This window comes from Ovis aries, chromosome 1, assembly GCF_016772045.2.
Source record: "Ovis aries strain OAR_USU_Benz2616 breed Rambouillet chromosome 1, ARS-UI_Ramb_v3.0, whole genome shotgun sequence".
Taxonomy (NCBI): Eukaryota; Metazoa; Chordata; class Mammalia; order Artiodactyla; family Bovidae; genus Ovis; species Ovis aries.
The window spans coordinates 242275725-242290567 of record NC_056054.1 but is presented as its reverse complement, the minus strand read 5'-3'; the positions used below and the strand labels follow the sequence as shown (position 1 = coordinate 242290567).

The window sequence follows — 14843 nt, the reverse complement described above, 5'->3', positions numbered from 1 at the left end:
ACACCATGCCTGACTGTCAGGAAGATGTGTGCTGTGTGGTTTCCACCCACCAAGTCAGAGAAGTTACATATATGACGGCGCAGAGGAGCCTGCCTAGTGACAAGGCAGTTCCTCTACTTTAGCTAACTCTGATTGTGCTCACTAACTGGTCATATGGACCTCCTGCTGCAATGCCTAATAACTGCAGCTCAGATGCCAACATCTTTTCTCACCTTTTTACCAGGAAGGAAGCATTGTCTTTGATTGTCCATCAGGACTAATCCTTTCCCAGCATGATACTTGTTAGCATAATTGCAGAGAAAGAACCAAAAAAGTGCATTAGGAGCTGTTCCTTTTTAAAAAATATGCAGTTACTCCTTGGTTCCCCTGGGGGATTGGTTTCAGGAACCCCTCTGAATATTCCCAGATTTGTAGGTTCTCAAATCCTTATGTAAATTGTCATAGTATTTACATTTAGCCTATGTACATCCTCCTGTATACTTAAAGTTATCAGCTGATAGCTTATGCCTAATACAATGTAAATACTATCTAAATAATTGCTGGGCATGGCAAATTCAAATTTTACTTTTTGGAACTTTCTGGAATTTTTTAAAAATATTTTAAATCTACAGTTGGTTGAATCTGAAAATGCTGATCCAGGGGATATAGAGGGCAGACCATATGTAATTTGCAGGAAAAAAAGCACTGTATATATTTCACTGATTCTTTAGTTAAGATTTCTTTCAGTCATCATATTTTTCAACTATCTTTTCATTAATTTTATGTATTTAGAAACCCTACTCAATTCCCAGAAACCTTTGTAATAATCTCTATTAACTTGATCATAGTGCAGAGAAGCTTCTAGTTAATAATTTTAAAGACTGTTATCTCCAGGAAAGCATGAATTATGAACAATTCCAGTTACTTTTGGAACACATTTGGTCATATGGTTGAGTTGAAAATGAAGAATAAAAGAACTTAGTTTTGAGATCTCTTTCCAAAAGAATTGTGGAGTTGTTAAAATACCTTTTATTCAATCTTCAGAGAATAAACCGAGAAAGAAAAATATATTTGTCCATAAATGGATTGCTGCTGCTGCTAAGTTGCTTCAGTCATGTCCGACTCTGTGCGACCCCATAGACGGAGCCCATCAGGCTTCCCTGTCCCTGGGATTATCCAGGCAAGAACACTGGAGTGGGTTGCCATTTCCTTCTCCAATGCATGAAAGGGAAATTGAAAGTGAAGTCGCTCAGTCGTGTCCATCTCTTTGCGACCCCATGGACTGCAGCCTACCAGGCTCCTCCATCCATGGGATTTTCTAGGCAAGAGTACTGGAGTAGGTTGCCATTGCCTTCTCCGATAAATGGATTATGTTGTCAGCATAGAGATTACAAATGAGCAGCAAATGTATACTTGGAGAAGTATTATTTCTATTAACTAGAATATTGATATACTTGAAAATTTAAAAAAGATAAAGGATTCAAAATCATTTTTTAAGAAAAGGGAAATAAAGCATAATTGGTATCCCTGTTTAAAGAAATTATATCTTGAAAAATTTAGTGTTAATGTTCAAGGTAAAAGACAAATAGTGATTAAGAAGATTGTAGAAGTGGAGAATCAACATATATCATACATTTGTCTATATAATTTTGTCTACCTGTAACACTATTTAATTTTTATGTTTCTGTACAAAGTTCAAAAGCACACAAAATGTCAGGACAGTGACTGAAGTTGTATGGGGATTTATTTGACCCAACTCATAAGTAAAGTTTAAAACAAAAGAGGATTTTATTTTTTATTTCACAAGTGGTTTTTAATTATGTAGCCACAGTTTCCCACATTTTTATATGACAATGTCTTTTCTATTACACTTTTTAAACTTTACATACAGTTTGTTAGAAGTTAAAAGGGAACGACATTCTTTCTGCTAAATAATATATCCTATTTAACTTAAAAATGATTAACCTTTTGGATATCAAGAATTAATACAGCTGGGGTCACATTTGTTTGTAGGTCCCCAAATAGCTCTGAGGTCTAAATAGGAAAATATCTTTTATAAACTGTAACAAAAACTCTTACCCTAAAATAAAGGTCTATGAAACTTACACAGTTACAACATTATTTAGCATTTTTACAATATCCAGAAATCTACAGGAAAAAAAGATTTTAAAAGTTAGAATTAGTACCTGGGACAAATCTTGACTAGTGTGAAAAATATGATTAAAAGACTCCGAATATTACCGAGGTGAGAAATTTCTACTTCCTTTTCACACGCCAATAAAAATGTGGTAGTATCTTTTGGTAATATTACTCTTTCCAAAGTTTTGTTGTTGTTATTGTCAAATAATATTTCTTGGCTCTTGATGTTAGTAGACACATTTCATGGTCATAATTTAAAATAACCTTATTGTGAAGAGGGGAAATCTTGATATAAGCATTCTGCTGTTAATTTTGCACAGAGTTTACCATTTAGCATGGTGGCCATGACACCACATGGTAAGAATCTCAAAGAAGTTCTGATTTAATTCTATCATTTTAACATAAAAGAAAAGAAAATTCACATTTATTTATGGAAAGTTAAGTAAATTTTATTAAAGTTAATCTTATAAGGTTAGTTTTCATGAAGTTTACATTTCCCTTAATAATGAAAAGCAACTAGAAATTGAATTTTATATATATATATATATATATATATATATATATAACCTGTTTCAAACATGTTTTATGATGTAACATTGATTTAGCTATTGGAGGATTTACCCCAAACCCAGATCAAATTGCTACGTGCTGTCTCACTTTTGTCTGTGACACCCTTTTTGCTTAGTTTTATAGGAGCACTATTAACCAATTTCATTTACCCAGATATTTCTAGGAATCCCTGATGGGTTTATAAATGCATCAGTTAGGAAATCTGGACCACTGCTCACTTATCTACATATCATTTCTTTCTATGTTTAGACCAAATCTTCCCATTTATGGATACAAGATCAGGATCCAATGTTTAAGACATTTAAATGAAATCTTTGAGATGACATAAGGGATTTATAAGACAGAAAAAATTGGGCAATAGAGAATGTGTCCTTCTTTTCTTCAGTTCAGATTAGTCACTTAGTCATGTCCGACTCTGTGACTCCATGAATCGCAACACGCCGGGCCTCCCTGTCTATCACAAACTCCTGGAGTTCACTCAGACTCATGTCCATCGAGTCAGTGATGCCATCCAGCCATCTCATCCTCTGTCGTCCCCTTCTCCTCCTGCCCCCAATCCTTCCCAGTATCAGAGTCTTTTCCAATGAGTCAACTCTTCGCATGAGGTGGCCAAAGTACTGGAGTTTCAGCTTTAGCATCATTCCTTCCACAGAAATCCCAGGGCTGACCTTCAGAATGGACTGGTTGGATCTCCTTGCAGTCCAAGGCACACTCAAGAGTCTTCTCCAAACCACAGTTCAAAAGCATCAATTCTTCGGTGCTCAGCTTTTTTCACAGTCCAACTCTCATATCCATACATGACCACAGGAAAAACCATAGCCTTGACTAGATGGACCTTAGTCAGCAAAGTAATGTCTCTGCTTTTGAATATGCTATCTAGTTTGGTCATAACTTTTCTTCCAAGGAGTAATAGTGTTTTAATTTCATGGCTGCAGTCACCATCTGCAGTGATTTTGGAGCCCAAAAAATTAAAGTCTGACACTGTTTCCAGTGTTTCCCCATCTATTTCCCATGAAGTGATGGGACAAGATGCCATGATCTTCATTTTCTGAATGTTGAGCTTTAAGCCAACTTTTTCACTCCCTACTTTCACTTTCATCAAGAGGCTTTTTAGTTCCTCTTCACTTTCTGCCATAAGGGTGGTGTCATCTGTATATCTGAGGTTATTGATATTTCTCCCAGCAATCTTGATTCCAGCTTCTGCTTCTTCCAGCCCAGCGTTTCTCATGATACCTCTGCATGTAAGTTAAATAAGCAGGGTGACAATATAAAGCCTTGATGTACTCCTTTTCCTATTTGGAACCAGTCTGTTGTTCCATGTTCAGTTCTAACTGTTGCTTCCTGAACTATAGCTTATTTATAATCATTTTGTAGTTTGCCTTGTTAAAAATGGGAGACCCAGAAAGAAGCAAAATATGCCCTCTCACTCTAGGCTAAGTCATCTCATAAGATCCAGATTCCTAGTCTTGTTATCAGTCTTCTGTAAGTTTTCCACGTCTGCCCTCTCATAAGCAAGTGTTGCAAGACTCATACGTGCATACAGTCATTAAAAATAATAATAATTTGTAAAGATGAATCCCTGTTTAAAAATTAAACATCCAAAAATAGGAGACAGTTTGTGGAAATGCTGCATTGTTTTTAATTCCAACAAACTTTGATATTAGTATTCCAAATACTTTTTCTTAAAGTCCACTAAACTGGCTATTTTTTGTTGTTGTTGTTATCATCTCATAACCAAATGTTCCACTAGGTTAGGTTTTCCCAGGATAGAATGTTTGACTGAAGACAGCTTCTCTTGCCAAAGAGAATTCCTTCTAGGTTTTCTAGTTCAACTAGTGTCAAAGATCCCAAAGCTAATCTTTACAGTTCAAGCTCAAATTCTGATGATGTCTTCACCAGGTCAGTGGCTCTGTGTAGGCAGATGTTTTCAAGTTTGTGATCTATTGGTAGAGAGCCTGCTCATAAGGTATGAGCAGTAGATATGTTTCTCCTTTCTATGGCAGTCCTAGGACTGAGTTGAAAAGGTCACGACCTTATCCCTGTTATGAGGCTAAATGCCTCTCCGTCTTTCCTTGGCTGTCTATATCCAGCTGGAATCAGACTAAATACATGCAAGGTATTTCAGTGCATATTAAATCTCACAAAATTTCTTTTTCTGCTGTAATGTTTAATTTTGTGTAAACTTGGCTAGGTCACAGCACCTAGATATTTGGTCACACATTATTCTAGAGGTTTTTGTGAAAGCATTTTTTTAAGAGGAAGGTGAGGGATCTTCCTGAGCCAGGGAGATCAAAAGGTTTGAGCTCGACAGGGCTCAAACCCAGGTCTTCCATATTACAGGCAGATGCTTTACCATCTAAGCCACCAGGGAAGCCCCAACATTTAAATGAGTAAACTTGGAGTTAAGCAGATTACCTTTCACAGTGGTAGGTAGACATCATCCAATCAGCTGAAACCCTTGGCAGAAAAAGCCTGACTTCCCAAGAAGATGGGAATCTGCCAGAACTCTGTCTCTGGACTTGAACTGTAGCTTCCCTGGGTTTCCTGTCTGCTGGCCCATCCTGCGGATTTTTAGTTTGCCAAATCTCCACAATCATGTGAGCTAATTCCTTAACATAAATCTTTCTTTTTATATATGTGTGTGTGTGTGTGTGTCTGTGAGCGGAGAAGGCAATGGCACCCCACTCCAGCACTCTTGCCTGGAAAATCCCATGGATGGAAGAGCCTGGTAGGCTGCAGTCCATGGGGTTGCTAAGAGTCGGACGCGACTGAGCGACTTCACTTTCACTTTTCCCTTTCATGCATTGGAGAAGGAAATGGAAACCCACTCCAGTGTTCTTGCCTGGAGAATCCCAGGGACGGGGAAGCTAGGTGGGCTGCCGTCTATGGGGTCGCACAGAGTCGGACATGACTGAAGCGACTTAGCAGCAGTAGCAGTGTGTGTGTGTGTGTGTGTGTGTGTGTGTGTGTGTGTGTGTGTGTGTGTGTACACACATCCACATATACTGTTTGTTCTGTTTCCCTGGAGAGCCCTGATTAATAATATAGCCAAAGATTTTTATCATTTCTACTCTTTTAAAAAATCCCTTGATATTCTCCCCTTCCAGTTTTACTGAGATATAATTGAAGTATAACATTGTATAGGTTTGAGTACAATGTGATGATTTGTGTATATTAATATCACAAAATGATTACACAGCATGGTTACTTAACACATTCGTCACCTCACATAGCTACTATCATTTTTTGAGGGGCAGCAGCTGCAGTAAGAACATTTAAGATCTATTCTCTTAGCAGATTTTAAGTATGAAAGTGAAAGTTAGTCACTTAGTCATGTCCAACTTTTTGTGACCCCATGAACTGTAGCCCACCCGGCTCCTCTGTCCATTAAATTCTCCAGGCAAGAATACTAGAGTGGGTTGACATTTCCTTCTCCAAGCGATCTTCCCTACCCAGGGATCAAACCCAGGGTTCCCACATTGTGGGCGTACTCTTTACTGACTGAGCTACTAGGGAAACCACTAAATATAAAATGCAGTATTTTAAAATATAGTTATCATGTTGTACACTGGATCCTCAGAACTCATTCATCTTAAAATTGGAAGTTTGTACCCTTTGACCAAATCTCCCCATTTCCCAAATCTTCAATCTCTGGAAATCATGGTTCTACTCTCTATAGTGTCATTTTTAAGATTCTACATGTAAATGAGAAAATACAGGCTTTGTTCTTTCTCTGTCTGACTTATTTAACTTAACATGATACCTTCAAGGTCAATCCATCTCGTTACAAATGACAGGATTTCCTTTTCTTTTGGCTCAATAGTATTCCTTCACACACATACACACACACACACACACACACACACACACGTCAGTCATTCAGTCATGCCTGATTCATTGCAACCCCATGGACTATATAGCCTGGCAGGTCCTCTCTGCTCATGGGATTTTCAAAGTAAGAATAGTGGGGTGGGTTGCCATTTCCTCTTTTAGAGAATCTTCCCTGCAGGCATCAAACTGGCATGTCTTATGTCTCCTGCACTAGCAGGCAGATTCTTTATCTCTGTGCCACCTGGGAAGCCCATACACACACATACACACACACACACACATACACACACACACACATATACATGATAAACTTAATTGTGAAAGTGAAGTGAAAGTTTAAGTTACTCAGTTGTGTCTGACACTTTGGGACCCCATGAACTATACAGTCCATGGAATTCTCTAGGTCAGAATACTGGAGTGGGTAGCCTTTCCCTTCTCCAGGGGATCTTCCCAACCCAGGGATTGAACCTAGTTCTCCCACATTGCAGGTAGATTCTTTACCAACTGAGCCACAAAGGAAGTCCATATATATATATATATATATATATTTAGATAGATAGATAGATAGATAGATATCATAAGTTTAATTGTAACTGGAAGGAATCTGAGTTTAGTGTTTGTAAATATCTCAACTGTTTTAAGGTAGATCCATGTAAAAATCCTTATTTTATTTCCCGTTACTAATGAATTAAGTCTTATTTTCTCTAGAGGTTCAAATAATACATCAATATGGCATATTAGCTCTTTCCCTAACCCTATGCAATTAATTAAGGAAAAACTGAAGTTATTACTTACACTAAAAAATCAAATATTTTCAACGTACCATTTTTCATTCAGTGTAAATGTTCAACAGTCTATTTTAGATAAACTTAATGGAAAAAATGCTTGGATCTTGAAGGTAAAAAGAAGAAAATTTTTTAAAAAGTAAAGTTTTAGGCAGTATCTTTGACAGCAGAGCTGATTATTTTGACTATGTAAATTTATTTACAAATAAAGTGTGTGCAGGTAGAAATCTTGTTAACTCATATTGTATATACATCCTTCAGTGATGTCCTTGGGATATTGGTCAAATAGATCTTGCATTGAATTACAGTTACAACTTTAATGCAAATAGTACATGAGAGAATTTTTAAAACAGAACGCATGGACATACTGGATGGTCATCCAGTTGTACTGTTTCTCTTGCATATGTGTATATCTGTGTAATTTTAGATACTTGCAGAAATTAGAAAAGGGTCAAGCAATTTGAAGGAAATTCAGAATTTTTTTGACAGGAGAGGATTAATTTTTAAATGAATTTTCAGTTAGACAGGGAAATGGGATAAGGATTTCCCCTATTTTAGCAAAAAGATGTAGAGCCCTTTGCAATCAGAAAGTGCTCTCTCTGAGTGACCTATTGTTGGCCTTTACTGCGGGAATAGATTTGTTTTGGTAGACTGTTGTAGCCAGCTACCTGCAGAGAGAAGGGGATCCTAGTAGAAAGAGTTCTTAATACAGTAGTTAAATATTCCTTCTTTTGGGTGAAGCTTTCCCATATGGTATTCCCTTACATTCAGCATAATTTATAGGTTCTTAATTTTAAAACCCTTTATTTCAGAACAAATGAAAATAATTTAATCTTTGACAAGAGAATTGGATATCCCCATGGAACAGCTGTAGTTTATTCAAATCAAGTCCACCCTGGAATGACCAAGAACAAGATGTAAAATGAATGAGAAAAGAAAATACAGCAGAATGTACCAGATGTTTTTCATGTGTTGGCTGTACATATATCTTTCTTTGTTAGCTTTTAGCTGCAGATTGAGTGCAGTGTACATCATTTTATACACAGTAGACAGCTATGCATCATGTATTCACATATGGATATCATCTCTCATAAGATTTATTGGAATAGAAAGATAGGAAAGCACAACATGACATATATGCTGAATTCTATATAGGCAAGTGTGAATTATATAGTTAGATGCTCTCTTCCAGGGATTTCTTATCACTGTCTCACTGGGTAGTGTAAGGATTAATTAGTTTGTAGGCTCTCTGAAGCTAGAAAACTCTGCAAGTGCTGAGAATTATCAAGGTAACTCAAGAGTGAGGCATAAGTGGTTGCAACCTCATCAGCTCTTTGAAATGTGTGTCTAGACTGATTCACAGATTTCTTTTAGTGTTTTATGGATTGGAAATTTCTTATCAGATTTTGAAGATGCTATGTGTTCCACTGAAATCATACTAATCTGCAATACCAATCATTTTTGTTTGTATTTTGTTTCTGAAATAGATATGTTTCTGAATGTTTCCTAAAATAGATATGTTTCTAAACCTAACTTATTAAAGAATGATTTTGACATCCATTATAACCAATCTACCATTTGATTGATTAAACTGTAGTTCTCTTAATTTGTGCAAATGAAGTCTAGTTAATTTGCATGAAGATAGCTGTTCCCATTTCTTATACATTAAAAGACATTAAGAGAAGTATTCATTGTTTCCATAAAACTCATATAGCTTTTATTGGCATGTTTCAATCATCTCTCATTGTAAAAATGTCAATTCTGAAATGTTATTTATCTCTTTTAAGAATATACATGAGCATGATTTCCTTAATTCAGGAGTCAAATTCTGCATATATTTTTCTTTGTCCTCTTACTCTGATTGTAATTATATGGGTAATGTGTCCAAAAGTGTGAAGAACAGTAATGTATTGGTTATATATTTTCTTTCTTTTAAAAGATTTTTATGTGGACCATTCTTAATCTTTATTGAATTTGTTAAATATTGCTTCTGTTTCATGTTTTGGTCTTTGACCTTGAGACAAGTGGTATCTTAGCTCCCTGACCAGGGATTGAACCCACACCCCTACACTGGAAGATGAAATGTTAACTACTGGACCACCAGGGAAGTCCCATATTTCACTTCATTCTAAAAGATGATACTGTGAAAGTGCTACACTCAATATGCCGGCAAATTTGGAAAACTCAGCAGTGGCCACAGGACTAGAAGAGGAGAGTGTTCATTCCAATCCCAACGAAAGGCAATGCCAAAGAATGTTCAAACTACTGTACAATTGCACTCATCTCACACGCTAGCAAAGTAATGCTCAAAATTCTTCAAGCCAGGCTTCAACAGTATATGAACCATGAACTTCCAGATTTTCAACCTGGATTTGCAAAAGGCAGAGGAACCAGAAATCAAATTCCTAACATCTGTTGGATCATCAAAAAAGCAAGAGAGTTCCAAGAAAACATCTACTTCTGCTTTATTGACTATGCCAAAGCCTTTGACTATATGGATCACAACAAACTGTGGAAAATGCTGAAAGAGATGGGAATACCAGACCACCTGACCTCCCTCCTGAGAAATCTGTATGCAGGTCAAGAAGCAACAGTGAGAACTGGACATGGAACAACAGACTGGTTCCAATAGGGAAAGAGTACATCAAGGCTGTGTATTGTCACCCTGCTTATTTAACTTATATGCAGAGTACATCATGAGAAATGCTGGGCTGGATGAAGCACAAGCTGGAATCAGGATTGCTGGGAAAAATATCAATAACCTCAGATATGCAGATGACACCATCCTTATGGCAGAAAGTGAAGAGGAACTAAAGAGCCTCTTGATGAAAGTGAAAGAGGAGAGTGAAAATGTTGGCTTAAAGCTCAAAATTCAGAAAACTAAAATCATGGCATATGGTCCTATCACTTCATGGCAAATAGATGGGGAAACAGTGGTAACAGTGACTGACTTTGTTTTTTGGGGCTCCAAAATCACTGCAGATGGTGACTGTATCCATGAAATTAAAAGATGTTTACTCCTTGGAAGAAAAATTATGACCAACCTAGACAACATATTAAAAATCAGAGACATTACTTTGCCAACAAAGGGTCATCTAGTCAAGGCTATGGTTTTTCCAATAGTCATGTATGGATGTGAAAGATTTGAAAGAAAGCTGAGCACTGAAGAACTGATGCTTTTGAACTGTGGTGTTGGAGAAGACCTTGAGAGTCACTTGGACTGCAAAGAGATCCAACAAGTCCATCCTAAAGGAAATCAGTCCTGAATTGGAAAGACTGATGTTGAAGCTGAAACTCCAATACTTTCACCACCTGATGTGAAGAAATGACTCATTTGAAAAAGCCCTGATGCTGAGAAAGATTGAAGGCAGGAGGAGAAGGGGATGCCAGAGGATGAGATGATTGGATGGCATCACCAACTTGATGGACGTTGAGTCTGAGTAAGCTCCGGGAGTTGGTGATGGACAGGGAAGCCTGGCATGCTGCAATCCATGGGATTGCAAAAAGTCAGACATTACTGAGCTACAGAACTGAACATTTTTTAAACAAAGTACCACATTTTTCATACTTCCTTTTCTGAATCCCTTGGAGGTGTCAATAGGGGAGAATATTTTGTAGGCAAAGTAAATATGTAATGGTATGATTCCAAATTAAACTGAATACTGTTCCTTATGATACTCTTTTGTTTTTGAGTGAAATTTGGAAAAATAAGATACTACGTGAAATAAGAGTACCTATTTAACCCCACCCAGAAATGATCACAATTAATGCCTATCTTGTTCCATATATATTACATTCAGTTATAATTGGAGTATACCACAAGTTAATTTCCATCTCTCTATGCAGAGGTGTAATTACTATGAACCTGATATTTAGTTTTACCTTCATGATTTTACAGGTTCATTAGAATATATGCACTATATATAACACTTATTAGTATACTATGAGTTTTTAATGTATACACAAATATTATTTTTTTCCCACTCATTTATGTTGAGAACTACCTACATCAGTCTACTGTATTCCACTGTATTCCATAGGGTATTTATCCAAATGCTATAATGAAAACCCTTCTCTGTACTTTAGGTACACATATATAAGAGTTACTAATGAATATGTACATGAAGAAGAGCTGGGTTGCAGGGTGTGCACAGTTTCAATTCTGGGCAGACCAGGCATTCTTGTTCCTGTGAGTGCCACTGTACCGTTGTTGTCCATACACTCTGATTGATTTAGCATCTGCCCCTTTTTTTTTTTTAATGAAGTATTCATAGCAATTGCATTGATTAAAAATTAGCATCTATTTGTTATCTGTCCATTTTGTCTAATAGTTGCAGCTTTTGTCATGGCTGTATAAAAATGGGAGACAAATGAAATATTAAGAGTTATAACCTCCCTAGGGGGTTAAGTCTGAAAATCGAGTGTATTTTCCTCACCCACTTCAAACAAAAAATGGCCAGTGTCTCTGTTTCAAGGACAGCATGCGGAGTGTTGATGATAAAACAATATGCCCTGGGTCAGCAGTGGCCAGGGACAGCTAATTCCTTCCAATCTTACATGATGGTAGGATAAGCATTGGACACAATTTTTCATGCTGTCCACTTAGATGAAACTGGCAGGCCACCATATGCTGAGTCTGGAGAAAACAAAGGAAATAAGAGCTTAGGTAAATATGAATAATGTGCAGAGAATAGAAGTTGAGCACACACAGTGAGTCTTACTTGGTCTTGCTAGAGTGGTTTTATCATCTCTCACAGACACCTCCACTTTAATTTATTGGTCACTTACTTTGAAATAATATTTCAGTAGTGAGTTTTTAAAAAGATGTTTAATTAAAAAGTAAGTAATGAACTTCTCTTTCAAGAAAGTTTGGGACAATCATAAAGCTCATATAATATATCCATTGGCATTTTCTATCCATTATTGAGGCCATAAAGGTTAACACTGATCTCCTGACACCCAGAAGATGCAAATCTGAGGACACAATATTGGGTGGGGTTTCAAAAGTTACTAGTTACATTAAGAAAACTGCCGAAAGATGTCCTTTTCATATGTTTAACTTGTGAATTTGGAGAAAATATATGAGCATACCACTCTGAGAAGCATGGCTTTTCATTTAGATCAAATGATTGCTTTCTTAAGTAAATTGTGTTTATTTTTTATTCCAGATCTTTTCAGTACTTATGAAATATGCAGCAAGAGCTGTGAATATGTTAGCTCCATTAGATCACAAACAGTGGAATAATGCCATTTAGATGTTTCACATAGGAAATTAAATCTAAAAATGGTTTGATCAAGCATCCAATTAATGGAACCAAAATAACACTTTTGAAAGTTTATTCTGCTAGAAATTAAACTTTGACAGTGTTATCAATGCTTTGTAAAATTCAGTTAAGAAGCTAAACACTGATGATAACTCTTGGTAGTGGTGACAACTTTGGAAACAAGTTTGGGAAAGATTGCAGATGATTTTATTAAAAAGCAATAATCAACTTTATTATAAGAGAAATACATTTTAAAGAAAATAACCAGACAAAATTGACTGACAGACAGCTTTAACTATATAAATATTTTATAGAATAATTATTCTGCTTGCTGTTTTTAATGCTTAAATAAGAAATATAAAGCTATTTTTCCCTTTTGCTTCAATTACAGTTTAAGATTTTTGAAGAATTTCATTTTTAAAATCTGTTTTGAACAGAATTATTTATAGGTCCATCAATGTAATAAAAATAGTCTGTAAACAAATATATTAAATAATACATAACTTTACATTTTAGTATACTGTTTTACTTTTAAAGAGTCACAGTTTAATAATACAGTTTATAGTCCCCTAACCTTACTAGTCAAGGCTATGGTTTTTCCTGTGGTCATGTATGGATGTGAGAGTTGGACTGTGAAGAAGGCTGAGCACCAAAGAATTGATGCTTTTGAACTGTGGTGTTGGAGAAGACTCTTGAGAGTGCCTTGGAATGCAAGGAGATCCAACCAGTCCATTCTGAAGGAGATCAGCCCTGGGATTTCTTTGGAGGGAATGATACTAAAGCTGAAACTCCAGTACTTTGGCCACCTCATGCGAAGAGCTGACTCATTGGAAAAGACTCTGATGCTGGGAGGGATTGGGGGCAGGAGGAGATGGGGGCGACAGAGGATGAGATGGCTGGATGGCATCACTGACTCAATGGATGAGAGTCTGAGTGAACTCCGGGAGATGGTGACGGACAGGGAGGCCTGGCGTACTGCAATTGATGGGGTTGCAAAGAGTCGGACACGACTGAGAGACTGAACTGAACTGAACTGAACCTTACTAGATTGGAGAAGGCAATGGCATCCCACTCCAGTACTCTTGCGTTGCTGCTGCTGCTAATAAGTCGCTTCAGTCGTGTCCGACTCTGGGCGACCCCACAGACAGCAGCCCACCAGGCTTCCCCGTCCCTGGGATTCTCCAGGCAACAACACTGGAGTGGGTTGCCATTTCCTTCTCCGATGCATGAAAGCGAAAAGTGAAAGTGAAGTCGCTCAGTCGTGCCCGACTCTTCGTGACCCCATGGACTGCAGCCTACCAGGATCCTCCGTCCATGGGATCTTCCAGGCAAGAATACTGGAGTGGGTTGCCATTGCCTCCTCTGAGCAACCTTACTAGATAACATTAAATTACTCTGTAGATTGTTACAACAGATTTACTCCTGTCAGCAATTGGTATGATTACTTTAAAAGTTGCCAAGCTAATAAATGAAAATTGGATAAAGGATGTATCAGATATTTAACTGATAAGAACAGATACTACACTTGATCTTAGCCAAAAGGCCGAGAAGCGATTGAAAATTGGAACTTTATGTAGCTCTAAGTTGTGTCTTTCTAATTACTAGTTGTTAGAACATCTTTTCATTTTTAGCAGTCGTTAAGAGTTTTCTCTTTTTAAGTATATATCCTCTTTTTTCTTTTATGTTGCTGCTGCTGCTAAGTCACTTCAGTTGGGTCCGACTCTGTGTGACCCTATAGATGGCAGCCCACCAGGCTCCCCTGTCCCTGGGTTTCTCCAGGCAAGAACACTGGAGTGGGTTGCCATTTCCTTCTCCAATGCATAAAAATGAAAAGTGACAGTGACGTCTCTGTCGCGTCCGACTCTTCGAGACCCTATGGATGGCAGCCTACCAGGCTCCTCCATCCATGGGATTTTCCAGGCAAGAGTATTGGAGTGGGGTGCCATTGCCTTCTCTGTCTCTTATGTTAGATACCTTTTATTCTTATTTATTTTTAAGAATTATTTTGATATTTTTTGAATATTATTACTTTTTCCATGTATATTTTAATAGTGTTTATCTGAAGTTTCCTAGATATACAAGATAAATTTCAGAACACTGATATGAAGGTTTCTAAAAAGCCAACTCAGAAGTCATTCTGAGGGTATAATTCTAACTTTAAATGAATTGAAGTGTTTTGCCATTTCAGTAAAATATTTTTAAAGATACTCAATAAAAAACTCCAAAAATTTTTTTGGAGGCTAAAAGAAAGTGCCTGCCAATGTAGGAAATACAA

General features: G+C 37.0%; 1 non-coding gene across 1 annotated transcript; it reads right to left on the bottom strand.

The window, feature by feature from the left end:
* Window positions 1-13928: 13928 nt before the first annotated feature.
* LOC114110945 (U2 spliceosomal RNA) lies at window positions 13929-14123 on the bottom strand. Its single transcript, XR_003587088.1, has one exon. It is a non-coding gene; the product is annotated as a U2 spliceosomal RNA (small nuclear RNA).
* Window positions 14124-14843: the final 720 nt, after the last annotated feature.